Below are 17,692 nucleotides of genomic sequence, written 5' to 3' on the forward strand. Positions count from 1 at the left end.
ACCCAATAAATATTTATAGAGTGAGTGAATGGATACATTGAAGAATATTAGGACAATTAAATGATTTCAGTATGAGACCAATTACAAAACCACAAATCCTAAAATTAATAGCAATTTTACATACAGCAAAAGCCATTTGAAAAATATAGAAAAAGATCATAATTCTAAATAACAACAAAAAATGTAAGATATCCAGAACTAAATAACATTCAAATTTTACTGACAGAAGAATTGAATAAACAAAGAAGTATACCATATTGCTGAATGGAAAAACATACTGTAAGAATTCCCCCTAAGTTATTCTATAATGTTAACACAGTATCAATCAAAATCGTAACTAAAGTTTTACGGGAAATGGAGAAGAAGACCTGACAAAAAGATTTGAAATGTCATCAGGAAGAATAAATGCCGTAGAACAGTGAATTAAATTCTAAAGAAAGGTCCTGATGAGGGACCTTGCTCTATCAGACACAAAAACAGGAAAAAACAAATTGGTGGCATGTATCACAAGCTTAAAAAAACAAAACAAACAAAAAAAAAACATACCCTTTAGCCCGGATATTCCCCTTCTGGAAATTTTTCCTGAGAAATAGATACTATAGCAGAGCTGGTTATTAAAGCAGTGTCTGTCAGACCAAAAGGACAGGATCAATCAATGTTTCACAGGTAGAGAACATTCTAACCAATCATGGCTTAAGCAAATACCTGTGGATCCCATGGAGGCTTCGAGAATTATGTAGAACTACCTTAATTGCTGTGGAAGGTGTTCACCACATATTTCTATGTTTTAAAAAAAAAGCTGATTATAAAACAGTGTATCTAATAGTATCTTCATTTATGTAAAATATTTAAAGAATAATTTACACATATAGGTGAAGAAATAACCTGGATGGAAGGCTGTGCATCAAAATATTAACAGTAGTCCCCTTGAAATAAGCATCAAGGATGATTAAACAGGTTTTTGTTTGTATTTTGAATTTGTACACAGAAAAATTGGTTTAGTTTTCCCCTAAAAGGATGGCAGTTAAATTCTTTACTGTTGCCACCTGGTGGCTACCACAGAGAGGTTTCTTATTTCTTTGCTATCATTAAGAAATAATGCATACAACATGATAATTCTAAAATTGTAAAGAAATCTACAGTGTCACCTAGTTCTATCCATCATTAAAAAAATTTTTTTACATTTATTTATTTTTGAAAGAGAGAGGCAGAGCACAAGTGGTGGAATGGCAGAGAGAGAATGAGACACAGAATCTGAAGAAGGCTCCAGGCTCTGAGCTGTCAGCATAGAGCCTGACGCGGGGCCTGAACCCACAAACCATGAGATCATGACCTGAGCCAAAGTTGGACACTTAACTGACTGAGCCACCCAGGCGCTCCCTATCCATCATTTTATAGCTGAGGAATTAAAGCAAAAATTTTAAGCCACTTAACTGAAGTCACACTGTTGGTAAAACTTATTAATAGTAACAAACATTTGGGGCGCCTGGGTGGCTTAGTTGGTTAAGCGTACGACTTTTGCTTGGGTCATGATCTCGCGGTTCGTGGGTTCAAGCCCTGCGTCGGGCTCTGTGCTGACTGCCAGCTCAGAGCCTGGAGCCTATTTCCGAGTCTGTGTCTCCCTCTCTCTCTGACCCTCCCCTGCTCACGCTGTCTCTCTCTCTCTCTCCTAGAAATAAATAAAAAATATTAAAAAAAAAATAGTAACAAACATTTGTTGAGCCCTTTTTTTAAGTACTTTATATGGATTATCTCATCTTACTCTCCTAGGAACCTATAAGGCAGGTCCTATGTTTACTCTCATGTGTCCCCATTTAACATACGAGGATCCTGAGGATCAGAGAAGGTAAGTGACTGACCCAAGTTTGCACACACGGGGCAGAGCCAGGCATTCCAAGGTCCACCTCCCTCTCCTGAACCTCCTCTCTCGTACCATCTTACTATATCCCAGCCTCTCTTCCTTCACTGCTTTTGGTGACAACTCTTGGCATATCCCCAATGTTATGTTCCTCATAGTTGGAAAGAAAGTATAAACACTTACTGAGAGGGAAGCGAAATAACTTACCCCCACCCCCACCCTGGTGCCTTGTAAGAATCTTGTTCAGATAGAAACAGACTTACTTTGAGTTGTTCCTGGGTCCAGATAGTAGAGACTCTTCTGTCAGAGACTTGGGACTATGGATAGGCTTACTTGGGTTCCCCTGTTCCAGTTTTATCCATGCTATGCTCCCTGCTTAAGTTTTTGATCCCAGAGTTTAGAGTTAACATCACTACATGCACCCATTCATGAACTCCCCCCCACCCCCCCCCACTTCTTTTAGCTCTTGCCCAAATTCTCGGGACAATAGTCTCTGGCTCTGCATCTCTCTATCTTTGCGCCTCAAAACCAAATGGCCTAAGTGCTAATAAGTGTAAATACAATACTAGGGATACATCTTTTGGAAGTGAAATTAGAAATCTGAAACAACTAGTGCCTTTACCCTCTGAAACCCTATGAAAACCCAGAAAGTCTTTCAGAATTGCTCCCAAAATGAATGCATACCTTTGAATTATCTAATTAAAGCTGCTTTTTCTCAAGTACCGTCTTGCTTGAAAATAAATTTTAAAATGTGTACAAGTATTGTAAAAGTGTTATTTTCTCTGTTTTCCAGCTTTAGATTTTTAGAGGACAATGCAAGCATGAAAATACCTTAGACGCTAGACAGTCTTGAGTTAAAATTCACATATTAGCTCTCACACATCAGGTATGGTTTGAGTAAATTATTAAATTACATTTTAATTAAAAATTTTTCTTATCTCTAAAATTAAGGATCAAAACATCTGCTTCTAGAGTCCTCCTTTCCCCTCTTCCTTCCTTTAAGTAGAAGAGATGGTGATTTTTGCTGTCTGAGATTGTCTCCTGTATGTCCTGCCTCCTTAAAGATCTTGACTTAGCCTTTACATAAGTCTCTCCCATTTTAAATAAAACTGAAAAGAAGAAAAAAATTCCTCTGTCTGCATCTCCAGTCAGCTCTCCATCTCTCTCTTCTGCTTTTCAAAGCCAAACTTGTTGAAATACAGTAAAACCTTGGTTTGCTAACATAATTTGTTCTGGAAACATGCTTGTGATCCAAAGCACGCGTATATCAAAGCAAATTTCAAGAACCATTGGCTCAGTTATGATCATGTGACTCTTGGCATCACATACTACTTGTATTGCAAGACATGGCTCATTTATCATGTTAAAATTTATTAGAATTGTTTGCTTGTCTTGCAGAACACTCGCAGAACAAGTTATTCATGATCCAAGGTTTTACTGTGCTTCTTTACCATCTTTGCATTGTGTCACCTCTCATTCATTCTAGTTTCTCCAAAACTCCTTAGAAACAGCTCACCCCCACTTTGGTAATTTTCTTCCTTAAACGATTCCAAGACATACTTCTCTTATTGTTTTTCTCCTACTTCCCTGATTGCTACCCTTCTTGTCCCTTCCCTTGAATTTTGTTTATCTCACTTTCTGATCTGGGTTCTTCTTATTCTACAAAATCTCCCTTGGCAATCTTTTCCATATCCATAGCTTCAATTACCACCCATATCTGTGTGCCCCTCCCCACATCCCCTTCTGCTGGACTCAAAGGTTACATGACTTAGTGCTTGCTTGGATTTCTTTTCTTTTTTTAAAATATTTTTATTTATTTCTAGGAGAGAGAGAGAGAGACAGCGTGAACAGGGGAGGGTCAGAGAGAGAGAGAGAGTCACAGACCGAAGCAGGCTCCAGGCTCCGAGCTGGCAGTCAGCACAGAGCCCGACGCGGGGCTCGAACCCACGAACCGCGAGATCATGACCTAAGCGAAAGTCGGACGCTTAACCGACTAAGCCACCCAGGCGCCCCAATGCTTGCTTGGATTTCCACAAGTACCTCAAAATAAAAATATCCTATTCCTTTTCCAAACTTATTTCTCCTCCAGTGTTACTTATTTTTTAGTGAATGGTGCCTTCACATAACCAGGTGTTCATGGATTTTATTCTTGATTTCTCTGTCTCCTTCAGCTCCTCCCACTCCTAGTCCAGCCAATCACCAGGTTCCATTAATTCTACTATATTGGATTAAATTGTGTCTCCCCCCCCCCCCACCGCTCAAAAAGATATGTCTAAGTCCTAACCCCCTGGTACCTGTGAATGTGTCCTTATTTGTAAATAGGACCTTTGCAGATGTGATTAAGTTAAGGATCTCCAGATGAGATCATATGACCGGTATCCATATATGAGAAAGAAGAGGGAAGAGAGAGAAAATTGAGACCCAGACAGAGGGGGAAAGGCCTTGTGTAGGCCCCTCTGACGGTGCAGGGACCCCTGGAGTCAGGCCACTGCAGTCCAAGGGACACCAAGGACAACAGCCCTACCAACACCTTGATTGCAGCCTCTGGCTTCCAAAACTTTGAAAGAACAAATTTCTGCTGTTTTGAATGTATAAGAGTGTGATAATGTGTTATGCAGTCCCGGGAAAACTAATATAGCTACCTTCTAAATATCTCTTGAAATCCATCCATGTTTCTCCATCTTCACTGCTCCTATCTAATTCAGGCCACAATTATATCAATCTTCTGCCTTGTCTCCCTGCTGCCAGCCTCAGCCCATCATTCTAAAACGCGTGAAATCTACCTCACTATTGACAATCTGTGGGTGGTTTGCCAATGACTCCTAGATTGAGTCTAAATGCCTGGTGTCATAGCTTACAGGACTTCCGTTTTGGTTTCTGCTTCCTCGTGTGGCCTTATTTCTCACCTGCCCTCAATTCTACGCTCTAGGCACAGTAATGATTTCTGATATTTATGGGCTACTTATTCTGTGCCAAACACAGCTAAATCTCGCAACCACCCCACAAGACAGGAAGAGGCTTCTTTCAGTGTCTCTGCCTTTTTTTCTCTTGCCTCTGGGACTTTGCACATGCTGTTCTCTGTCTAAAATCATCTTACTTCCTCTCTTCCCTTGCTCTTTGTCCCCCTCCTCATCTGGCTAATTCACACTTACACCTTAGGTCTCAGCTCATCCAGCACCTCCTCTATGAGGAATTCCCAGACCTTCCTAAATCTGGGTTATGTGTCCCACCCCAGTTGCCCATATTTGCACTACACCCTGCACTTCTCCTGTCATCATATAAAACATAATTGTCTTAGATTTCTTATTTTTTCTTAGTCCATTTGGGCTACTATAACAAAACATCGCAGACCAGGCAGGGTGGGGGGGTGGCGATTATAAACTACAGACATTTATTTCTAACAGTTCTGGAGGCTGGAAGTCTGATGTCAGGGTGCCAATGCCAGGGGTGGGTGACGGCCCTCTTTTGGGTTGCAGACTTCTCATTAGAACCCCACAAGGTAGAAAGGGTAAGCAAGTTCCCCCTGCAGCCTCTTTTGTAAGAGCACTAATCCCGTTCATTGAGGGCTCTACTCTCATGAGCTAATAACCTCCCAAAGGTCTCTTTTTGTATTCTGTCACCTTGGGGATTAGGATTTCAACATATGAGTTCAGGTAGAACACATTCAGACCACAGCAATGGGCCTATGTCTCACCTTGTCTTTTCTGTTTCCTGTGGACTGAGGCCGTACGTTTGTCATGTAACCCCATCTCTAGAATCAAGCCCATGTCTGGCACATAAGAGGTGCTCAATCAATACATATTGAGTAAATTAAAGAAGCTTGGATAAAGGTTGCTAATAGCATAACGTCTCTAACACCAGCTAGGTTAGAAAGAGATGTACCTCCAGGCCAAGTTGCCAACTGTTACCTCCCTCAGGATCCTGATGCCTCCTAGGACTTTCCTTGGGTCAGTTCTCAAACCTCATTGCATAGGAGTTTCCAGAGACCTGTAGGGACAGTGAACCCTCACTTCCCTATCATGCTCAGCACCTCCCCAGTACAAGAGTCTCCAGATGAACGTCGTCTCCCATTCTGCTCTCCAGTCCTACCAAACCCTTCCTCCTCTTGCTCTTTCCCCCTGTCCCCTCTGGAACTCCAGCCTATTCAAAACTCACCTGTATTCTCATCCTTGTAACAAAAGACTCCTTCTACCTCCTGGCTTTGAACAGAAACCTGCTTTCCCTTGAGAAGACCACCTTTTCTACCACTACCTTGGGTGGTTCTGTAACCATACTGGATTGATTATTCTTTCAGAACACTGGGCTGTAATTCATCTGGTTCTTGAGGTTTGAATTTAGTTTTGACCATTTCCAAGTATTGGCTATTACATAAGAGAAGAATTAGAGTTGTCCAAAAGAATATGAAAACAGCAGTAAAGATGTCTATTTTGAAAAGATCCTATAACCATGAATTGTTTTAAAAAATTTCACTGAACCTATGGGGCACCTGGGTGGTTCAGTCGGTTAAGTGTCTGACTTCGGCTCAGGTCATGATCTCGCAGTTCATGTGTTCGAGCCCCACATTGGGCTCTGTGCTGACAGCTCAGAGCCTGGAGCCTGTTTCAGATTCTGTGTCTCCCTCTCTCTCTGCCCCTCCCCTGCTAGTGTTCTGTCTCTCTCTGTCTCAAAAAAAAAAAAAAAAAAAAAAATTCACTGACCTAACTATAGCCTCTGAATTTGTCTCACAGCTACCAAATTCAAAATGAAAGGACAAAACATGTGGCACCTGTACCTTGGAGTCTTCAGAAACACTACATATGCTGCTGATACTGCTTCTTAGCAAACGCCGGGTTTCTTGTAGGCTCTAGGACCCATGGCCCATGGCATGCAGCTACTGCAGATAGGGATGGCGTCTTACAAATTAAATGTCTGGCCTAGAACAGTACTCATATATAGATTTAATTTGTAATGGTTGATGACTTTGTGGCAAATGATAAAAATCATTAGCTTTTCCTTTAATTATTTATCTGATTTCTAACCTGATCTGAACCATTAAACTCTCCAGCTGTTGGGCTCCAGCAGTAAGGCACCTGTAGTCCAAAATGCAAATTGAAATGACCGATGATCTTTATTGAGCACTTTCTGGTCTCTTACTCTGGCGCACTGAGACATCTTCTGACCTAAGACTTACTTAAAGAGGATTAGTCACCCTGTTTGATGACCTTTCTTGTGGAAGTTAATACGTTTAAGCTGGCAGTCTAATTTATTCAGACGTTTGTGTGAACTAATCTCCCCCAGCTTTATTACCAGTGGATAAACTTCTAAAACAGAGTTCCTGAACCTGTGTTTTAGCTGCATAATCAGGCCCAACCCTGTTGTCTAACATAATATACTATTACTGGAAGCAATCCATTAGCTGGTCATAGCAAAAATCATAACAATGTCAAGTCATATGGAAACACAAATTTTTTTGTTATCTTATAGGCTGATTTTAACTATGGAAATTATCCACCTTGTTCTAATCGAATTAAAGGCATATATAAAGTGTTCATAATGTATTTCTAGGTGAGATAAAACTCATTTCATAAATATTCAATGAGGATCACCTGGGTGGCTCAGTTGATTAAGCGTCCAACTTCGGCTCAGGTCATGATCTCAGGTTCATGAGTTCGAGCCCCGCATGGGGCTCTCTGCTGTCTCTACAGAGCCTGCTTCAGATCCTCTTTCTCCCTCCCCCTCTCTCTCTCTGTCCCTTTCCCGCTTGCACTTTCTCTCTCAAAAATAAACATTAATAAATCAATAAATAAATATTCAGTGAGCTTTCCTTTGTGCAAGACTTTATCATCGGGGTAGTGAAGAATATAAGAAAAATACATGATCCCAGCTCCCAACCCAGTTTGAGAGCAAACATCCATCAATCACTGTGGCAAGGAATGCTTCACTAAGAAAGTGAGAAATATGTTGGGCTATGGAAAGGAATTGGAATTATATGCTGAATTCCATGCTACATGAATAGAACGAGCAAAAAAACCTTAGGTTTTACAGGTTAGTCTATGAGTCAGTTTGGCTGGGAGGGAGTTTTGTCTAGAGGAATTGCGGGAAATCAGATTGCAGAGGTAAGATGAGGCTAGACTATGCCAATAATGTCCGATGTTGTGTGCCAAGCATGGAAATTCATTTCATGTTGGATGAATTTCTTCTTTTATCTTACATGCTCCTACCATATCAGAAGTGCCCACTCTCATGTTTAGACCACAAGCCTAGAACATGGTAGAGCAGAGAAACATGGTAACAATCCTGATTTCTAATTTTGGTGGGGCCATGTGTTAAGCTCACACAACTCCAAATGTATTTAAGTGTTCAATAAATGTTCCCTTTGAAATCTTAGCACTATTCTCAAGTAGGCAAATAATGGAACTACTTGTGATTTTCCTGCTTCTTACTGGTCGATTCATTCACTCATGCAACAAATATTTATTAAGTACTGACTATGTACAAGGCACTTAGTATACACCCTGGCGGGTGGATTTAAAGATGAATAAACTTGACTTCTAACCTTAAAAAGTTTCTAACCTTGAACAACTCGGGGATTAGGAGTGCCAGCCCCCACACAGTCCAAACTCCAGATATAACTTTTGACTCCCCCAAAACGTAACTACTAATAGCCTACAATGTTGACAGGAAGCCTTACTGATAACATAAACAGTCAATTAACATATATTTGGCATGTCATGTAACATATTGCTGTATTCTAACAGTAAAGTAAGCTAGAGGAAAGAGTTAAGAAAATTATAAGAGAAAATACATTTACAGTCCTATACTATACAAAAACTGCAGGGGCACCTGGGTGGCTTAGTAGGTTAAGCGTCCGACTTTCGCTTAGGTCATGATCTCACGGTTCGTGGGTTCGAGCCCCGCGTCGGGCTCTGTGCTGACTGCCAGCTCAGAGCCTGGAGCCTGTTTCAGAGTCTGTGTCTCCCTCTCTCTGACCCTCCCCTGCTCACGCTGTCTCTCTCTCTCCTAGAAATAAATTAAAAAAAAAAAAAATCTGCAGGGGTGCCTTGGTGGCTTAGTTGTTTAAGCGTCTAACTCACGATTTTGGCTCAGGTCATGATCTCATAGTTCGTGGGTCAAGCCCCACGTCGGGCTCTGTGCTGACAGCTCAGAGACTGGAACCTGTTTCAGATTCTGTGTGTCCCTCCCTCTCTGCTCCTCCCCTACTTGAGCTCTGTCTCTCTCTCGCTCTCAAAAATAAAATAAACATTAAAAAAATTTTTTAATCTGCATATAAGTGGGCCTGCACAGTTTAAACCTGTGTTTGTTCAAGGATCAACTATAACAGTAAAAACAATAAGATAAATATTCAAAGTTTAAGATAACACACATATAAAAATAACTACAAGAAAGACTGAATGTGCTATAAAAGATCAGAAAAAATGAAATTCTACTTAGCCGAGAAAAATCTTAAGGAACAGGCATCGCTGGCTTGGTAATAGAGGAAAGAATATTTCAGAAGAATGAGAAGTATGAGAAAAGGTTTGGCATGGGAAAGCATCAGAAATGTTTACAGAACTGTGAAAATCTAGTTTTTTATTTGTTCATAGATAAATTTAAAAGCTTTCCAGCTTTTTAAAAATGTGCCTTTTTCATTTTACGTATTATTTGCCTTTTCAAAATTTTTTTCTAAGTAGGTTTCACACCTATTATGGAGTCCAACATGGGGCTTGAACTCACAACCCTGAGATTAAGACCTGAACTGAGATCAAGAGTTGGATGCTTAACTGAGTGACCCACCCAGGTACCCTGCCTTTTCAAAATTTTATTTATTTTATAATTTTATTTCTTTTCATCGTGGTAAGTGTATTTTTTATTATTAAGTTTTTATTTTAATTCCTGTGTATTAAACATATAGTGTTATAGTAGTCCCAGGTGTACAATCTAGTGACTCAACAATTCCATACATCACCAGGGCTCATCTCAAGTGCACTCCTTAATTCTCATCACCTGTTTCACCCATCCACCAACCAACCTTCCCTTTGGTAGTAATCAGTTTGTTCTCTATAGTTAAGAGTCTGTTTCTTAGTTTGTCTCTCTTTTTATCCCCTTTGCTCATTTGTTTTATTTCTTAAATTCCACATATGAATGAAATCATGTTGTATTTGTCTTTCTCTGACAGACTTATTTTGCTTAGTATTATACTCTCTGGCTCCATCCATGCTTTTGCAAATGGCAAGATTTCATTCTTTTCCATGGCTAATATTCCATTTATATATATACTTACCACAGATTCTTTATCCATTCACTAACCAATGGACACTTGGGCTGCTTTTATAATTTGCTATTGTAAATAATGCTACTATAAACATAAGAATGCATGTATCCCTTTGACTTAGTGTTTTTGTATTTTTTGGATACTCAGTAATGTGATTATCGGATCACAAAGTAGCTCTATTTTTAACTTTTTGAGGAAAACGCCAGAATATTTTCCACAGTGGCTGTACCACTTTGCATTTCCACCAACAGTTCAAGAGGATTCCATTTTTTCCACTTCCTTGCCAATCTTGTTGTTTCTTGTGTTATTGATTTTAGCCATTCTGACAGGTGTGATATTTCATTATAGTTTTGATTTGTATTTCCCTGATAATGAGGGTTATTGAGCATCTTTTCATGTGTCTGTTGGCAATGTTTTTGGAGAAAAGTCTGTTCATGTCTTCTGCCCATTTTTTAATTGGATTATTTGTTTTTTGGGTGTTAAGTTGTATTAGTTTTTTGTATATTTTGGATACTAACACTTTATCAGATATGTAATCTGAAAATATCTTCTCCCATTCAGTAGGTTCTGTTTTACTTTTGTTGTCTGTTTCCTTCGCTGTGCAGAAGATTTTTACTTTGATGCAGTCTCAATAGTTTATCTTTGTTTTTAATTCCTTTGCCTCAGGAGACATATCTAGAAAAATATGCCATGGCTGATGTCAGACAAATTACTGATTGTGCTGTCTTCTAGGATTTTTATGGTTTCAGGTCTTTTATCCATTTTGCGTTTATTTTTGTGCATAGTATTAGAAAAGTGGTCCAGCTTCATTCTTTTGCATGTTGCTGCCTAGTTTCCCCAACACTATTTAATGAAGAGACTGCCTTTTTCCCATTGGATACTCTTTGCTGCTTTGTTGAAAATTAATTGATCATAAGATTTTCAGCTTTCTAATTATGATGTGCCAATATTCCATTTGGGAAAGAGTTTGTACAAGAAAGGGATGTGACCCTTACTTTTGTCTTTCAAAGATAGTGTTTTCATTAAGCAGCCAATGTGGTCCTCTTGACCACATAATTTGTAAAGTTAACCTTGAAATTTTCATGAGCAATAATGAAAGCGTACCCAAGGCACAATATTAATACAGACTAATAGCCTATTTTGGTCAGAAAGTTTCATTTAAATGTTTAAAAGAAGTCCCAATGCTTCATAATAATCTCTTCTTTAACAGGAGAAAGCTCAACATTGGTTTTTTACAGCATCTCTAAGGGATACTACTCAAAATATAAAGGAACTAACCATTGACATGCGCAACAAAAGTGACTCTGAAAATAATTATGGTGACTGAAAGAAACCAGATTTTAAAAAGTAAATACTGTATGATCTCACTTATTATAGACCTCTAGAAAATTCAAACTGATCTATGGATACAGAAGGCTTTAGTTGGGGGCTGGATAAGGTATGAGGAAGCAATTACAGACAGGCATAAAGAAACTTTCTGGAGTGATGAATATGCTTACTACTTTGTGCTGACAATTTCATGGGTGTGTACATGAACCAATTGTACATTTAAAATATGCAACTATTGTATGTATAATGTACCTCAGTAAAACAGAGAGGGAGTCAAACCATAAGAGACTCTTAAATACAGAGAACAAATTGAGGGTTGATGGGGGAGAGGAGGGAGGGGAAAATGGACATTGAGGAAGGCACTTGTTGGGATGAGCACTGGATGTTGTATGTAAGTAATGAATCATGGGAATTCCCAAAGCCAAGAACACACTATATAGTCTATGTTAGCTAACTTGACAATAAATTGTATTTAAAAAAAAACAACAAAACACTTCCCAGGGCACCTGGGTGGCTCAGTCCGTTAAGCCACCAACTCTTGATTTTGCTTCATGGTTCTTGAGATTGAGCCCCACATCAGGCTCTGCACTGAGCCTGCTTGGGATTCTCTCTCTCTCTCTCTCTCTCTCTCTTTCTCAAAATAGATAAATATATAAACTTTAAAAAATGTACTTCCCTTTGAGAACCAACTTCATCTTTTATGCCATTTTATGCAAAATCTGAATAAAAGATTAGTGTAAAGTTTTACTAAGACCTGTGTGAGTGCGTGTTTTAATTTCTTTTTAAAAAATTTTTAACGTTTTATTTATTTCTGAGAGAGAGAGAGGCAGCGTGAGCAGGGGAGGGTCAGAGAGAGAGGGAGACATAGACTCTGAAACAGGCTCCAGGCTCTGAGCTATCTGTCAGCACAGAGCCCAATGCGGGGCTCCAACCCACGAACCATGAGATCTTGACTGGAGCCAACGTCGGACGCTTAACCGACTGAGCCACCCAGGTGCCCCTAATTTCTAGACCATAAAAGGTAATCATGATGGTAAAGACAAAAGCACTTGTATAATTAGTTATAAACTATTATAGTTAAAGGTTTAAGTACCTTGCATAAGGTAAAATGGCCCACAATATTTTATTCTATAGATTGAAATTACTTAACTTTATTAGGGAACAAATACTAGGGAATATTTAAATACGGAGTGCAAGTAGATAATGGAATAAATGGTCCTGCTACTACCTCATGTAATAATGTAAAAACAGGCCATTCATTGACAGAGAAAGTTTAATTTTAAACATCTTCATTTAGATGTAAACTATAGAGACAACATTGCTACCTAGTTTTTGAATACTGAGTATATTGTTAAGACATTCTGGAGACACCTGGGTGGTTCAGTCGGTTAAGTGTCTGACTCTTAATTTTGGCTTGAGTCATGATCTCACAGTTTATGAGTTCGAGCCCTGTGTCAGGCTCTCCCTGCCCTCCCCCACACTCTCTCTCCAAATAGATAAATAAACTGAAAAATAAATATTTTGGATGGTGTTTTTTTTTTATTTTTTAGTGGTTATTTATTTATTTTTTTTTTTGAGAGAGAGAGTGCAAGCAGGGGAGGGGCAGAGAGAGAGGGAGACACAGAATCCAAAGCAGGTTCCAGTCTCAGAGCTGTCAGCATGGAGCCCGATGCAGGGCTCAAACCCACGAACTGCAAGATCATGACCTGAGCTGAAGTCAGACACTTAACTGACTAAGCCACCCAGGCACCTCTAATTTCTCTTTTATGTAGCTATTCAAGGAATATCGGGGCGCCTGGGTGGCTTAGTCGATTAAGCGTCCAACTTTCGCTTAGGTCATGATCTCATGGTTTGTGGGTTCCAGCCCCGCGTCGGGCTCTGTGCTGACTGCCAGCTCAGAGCCTGGAGCCTATTTCAGAATCTGTATCTCCCTCTCTCTCTGACCCTCCCCTGCTCACGCTGTCTCTCTCTCTCTCTCCTAGAAATAAATAAAAATATTTTTTAAAAAAAAAGGAATATATAGAAGGCCCCAATCGGTTACATTACAGCCTCAATCACAGGCAGGTGATTGTGTATCCTATGACTACCTCATGTTAAAGGCTCTCCTGTATTACACACACACACACACACACACACACGCACACACGCGCGCGTGCGCAAAGCAAAGCAAAGCAAAGCAAAAATAAAACAACTTGGTCTCTGCCCTAAGGAGACTATTCTAGTCAGGGAAACAAACAACTAGGTATTTTAATACACTGTACTGGGTGCTCTGGGGACAGGGGTGCAGAAATGAGGTCAGCTCAGAGCAGCTGGGGTTTAGGGAAGACCAGGGGAAGCAGGTTTATCTGGTGGAAGCATTAAGTAAGCGGAGAACAGTGATGAAATAACAAGGTTAGAAGTAAGGAAACATGAGACTGTGCAGTGCCCTGCCAACTATTTTATTCTAGAAGCAATGGGAAGCTTCTGAAGGCTTTTGAGCCAAAGAATGAAATCAGATTTGTATTTTAGAAATAATTTTCTGGTTGCAGTATGGAGAATAGAGTAAAAGGAGATAAGGTTAGAGGTAGGGAGACAAATTAGAGGTTGTTGGAGTAATTCGGGAAGAGATGATATTAAACTAGGGTTATAAACATGGAAATGGAGAAAAGTGGGTACACTTGAAAGATGTCTTGCAGATATCATTAATGTGACTTGCTGAACACTAACTGTGGAGGATTAGGAAGAGCTAAACACTAAAGATGTTCCTGAGTTGACAACTGAGTAAATGGAGGCACCCAAAAAGTGAAGGAGCAGGTTTTGAGGAAAAGACTATAAAATTCTATTTTAGCTCCTGTGGAGCTAAATAATATACCTAAGAATATATATGTGTTTGGCAACTGGATATATGGTATGATGTTGAGTAGAGAGACCTGGAACTCCTCAGCACTGATACCATCGGAGTAGACAAAAGCACGCTTGGATATATTTCAGAAATGGGCATAGAATGAAAACAGACATGCACATAGAGTGGAAGGAAAATAAACAGAGAAAACAGAGGAATAGCCAGGAAGGCTCCCTGCCTTCTCAATCCACCTCAGGCAGGCAGCCTGCTAATCATTGCTCCCTTGGGCTGTCTCTGTTTTCCATCCATGCATCTATCAAGGCACTCCTCATCTGGCATTGAATATATTTATCGTTGTCTCACTTTTTACCGAACTGTAAGGAACTGTTTTGTTTGTTTCAAGTTTTTATTTAAATTCTAGTTAGTTAGGGGCACCTGAGTGGCTCAGTCAGTTGAGTGTCCGACTTTGGCTCCGGTCATGATCTTGTGGTTTGTGAGTTTGAGCCCTGCGTCTGGCTCAGTGCTGACAGCTCAGAGCCTGGAACCTCCTTCGGATTCTGTGTCCTCCTCTCTCTGCCCCTCCTCCACTCACGCTCTGTCTCTCTCTCCCTCTCTCAAAATAAACAAACATTAAAAAAATTTTTTTAAAGAAATTCTAGTTGGTTAACATATAGTACAAAATTGGTTTCAGGAGTAGAATTTAGTGATTCATCACTTACACACAACACCCAGTGCTCATCACAAAAAGGGCCCTCCTTAATTCCACCACCTATTTAGCTCATTCCCCCCCCCACAAACCGCCCCTCCAGCAACCGTGTTTGTTCTCTATAGTTAAGAGTCTCATATGGTTTGCTTCCCTTTTTTCCCCCTTCCCCTATGTTCATCTATTTTGTTTCTTAAATTCCACATGTAAGTGAAATCATATGGTATTTGTCTTTCTCTGACTTATTTTGCTTAGTATAAAAAATATGGAACGCTTCACGAATTTTCATGTCGTCCTTGTGCAGAAGCCATGCTAATCTTCTCTGCATCACTCCGATTTTAGTATATGTGCTACCAAAGCAAGCATTGAACTGTAAAGATCCTCTTTCTTTTTTTCTTAATATTTACTTATTTTGGGAGGGAGGGTGGGAGGGAGGAAGAGAGAGAGAATGATAATGAATCCCAAGCAGACACCATGCTATTAACACAGAGCCCCACATGGGGCTCAGTCTCACAAACCCTGGGGTCATGACCTGAGCTGAAATCAAGGGTTGAACACTTAATGGGCTGAGCCACCCAGGTGCCCATGAACTGTAAGGATCTTTAATTTTTTTAACGTTTATTTATTTTTGAGAGAGAGAAACAGAGCATGAGTGGGGAAAGGGCAGAGATAGAGAGAGACAGAATCTGAAGCAGGCTCCAGGCTCTGAACTGTCAGCACAGAGCCTGACGCGGGGCTCATACCCATGGACCATGAGAGCATGAGCTGAGCCTTAACTGACTGAGCCACCCAGGCACCCCATGATCTTGTAAGGATCATAAGGATCTGAAGACAAGGATCATGTCATATTCATCATTTGATACCCAGGACTTAGTACAGTGGTGGAGTCTTTAATAAGATTCTTATGAAATAATTCATGATGGGAAAATTTTTATTGATATTTTTTGTTTTAGGTACTTTTTGTACAAATTCTGTTATTACAGTAACCATGATGTATTAAGACTAAAAAGTTAAATAAATTGCCCAAGAAGCTTCCAGGATTCAGAACCAAGTCTGTAAAAGACTGTGCTTTTTCCATTGTATAATACTCTCCATAAGACATGATGAATGTTTTGCAAAAGCAGAAAAGAAGGAATTGCATCTTACGTGAAGCACAAACACTGGCCCTTATGCCAAAGAGGGGCAATTCTATGGAGAAAAGTCCTTGTGCTCTGTCTTCTGGCATGCCTGCTGCATGCCATGCCTGCCAGAGAGGGCAAAGCACTAGCTGCCATAAAAAGTCCAGCAGAAACTAGACCATCTATTACCACACTCAGCATTTTGCATAGCAGTTCTGAAAGGATCCAGCAATTACCACCATGCCATGGATCTAGAAACACTCCTACAAAGATAACAAACATTGCCAGGACCACCAATTTATCAGTTCTGTTTAAAACAACTGGGCCAAAAACTGAGAAACTATAGTTCCATCCAAACTTCATTCCTGTTTACTGCTCAGAAGACAGCCCTTTCACCCAACCATCAGCTTCCTCTCATTTCTGGTCTCCCAGCTGCTGTGTACCTGACAGCATGCCCTCGTGAGAGCTCATCCTCACTTTTCGCACAATTCCCTTCTTCAACCCTATCCAGGGTGGGCTTTGGCAACCTTTTCTGCTATATACAAACACACCTATACCTTCAGCTTTTTAAATGAACATGTCTTCTATTTCCTTGATCTCTTAAAGATCTCACTTTGAGAGCTTGCTTTGAGAATGTCCTCAAATTCTACATATCACAAGGCTCAGAATTGATATTCGTATTTAGTCCTATAGTCTCTTTTAAAACATTTCACTTTCCTGTAAAAACTTTCATTCCTTTGAAGTCCATTCCATCCAATTTTGCCACCTTTTACCTTCTTTTGTCCCTAATATCCGTTAGCCCCTAGGTTATCCCCCCACAATAACATTATGCCTGGATCACGTTAAGCCTTTAAATCTCAATTTATTTCATCATTTCCTAGGATATTTCAACATTCCTGTGGATGGTCTGTTGAACACTCAAGAATCACAGTTCCGAGGCCACTTCAACCCAATCCCTTAGCCATACTCTCTACTTTGTTATAGAGTAGCTCTGAGTGATTTCAAAACCCTTCTCTTTCCATTCATATTACCCCCCAGTGCCTGATCCAGAGTCTCATCAAGAGCTCTATTCCTGTAATATTGTTTTTTCTTCCAATTTATTCTTGGTCCCATTTCCATATCTGGCCTAGAGCTCTTAATTGGTCACATGACCTATTCTCTAACCAGTGTTTTCAATCCCCTTCCTTTTTTTCTTTTCTTTTTTTTCCTTTCCTGATCTCTCTTCCAATCACATTCCTAGAGCAGTGTCATATTCTGCCCGGCTTCAGTGCCCTCAACTCCCTTCATACCTTGTCTTTCTCCTCTGTCATCCAACTCACAGTTCTAGACCAATCCTATAATATGGCTGGCCTATAAGCCATTCAGCTGAGATGCTAGAAATAATCATAAAGCCACTATACTTTCCAAACTCAGTCTGGTGGTTACCACCACCATTAATGCCTTTGTCTTTAGTCTGTCTATTCCAGACTGTCTCCATTCCCTTTAAATCCCCTTTTTGCTCCCTCCTACTTCACAAATTACATCAGCTATTACTTCCTACTTCACAAAAAATATTGAAGCCAGATAGGAAAATACCTCTTGTCTCACAACTATAAATTTATTTATAACCATT

At 39.9% G+C, this 17,692-nt stretch overlaps 1 non-coding gene across 1 annotated transcript; it reads right to left on the minus strand.

The window, feature by feature from the left end:
- Window positions 1-15,221: 15,221 nt before the first annotated feature.
- LOC120243142 lies at window positions 15,222-15,324 on the minus strand. Its single transcript, XR_005531232.1, has one exon. It is a non-coding gene; the product is annotated as a U6 spliceosomal RNA (small nuclear RNA).
- Between the last annotated feature and the right edge of the window lie 2,368 nt (window positions 15,325-17,692).

Source organism: Hyaena hyaena, unplaced genomic scaffold (genome assembly GCF_003009895.1).
Source record: "Hyaena hyaena isolate Hyena2069 unplaced genomic scaffold, ASM300989v1 scaffold_333, whole genome shotgun sequence".
NCBI lineage: Eukaryota > Metazoa > Chordata > Mammalia > Carnivora > Hyaenidae > Hyaena > Hyaena hyaena.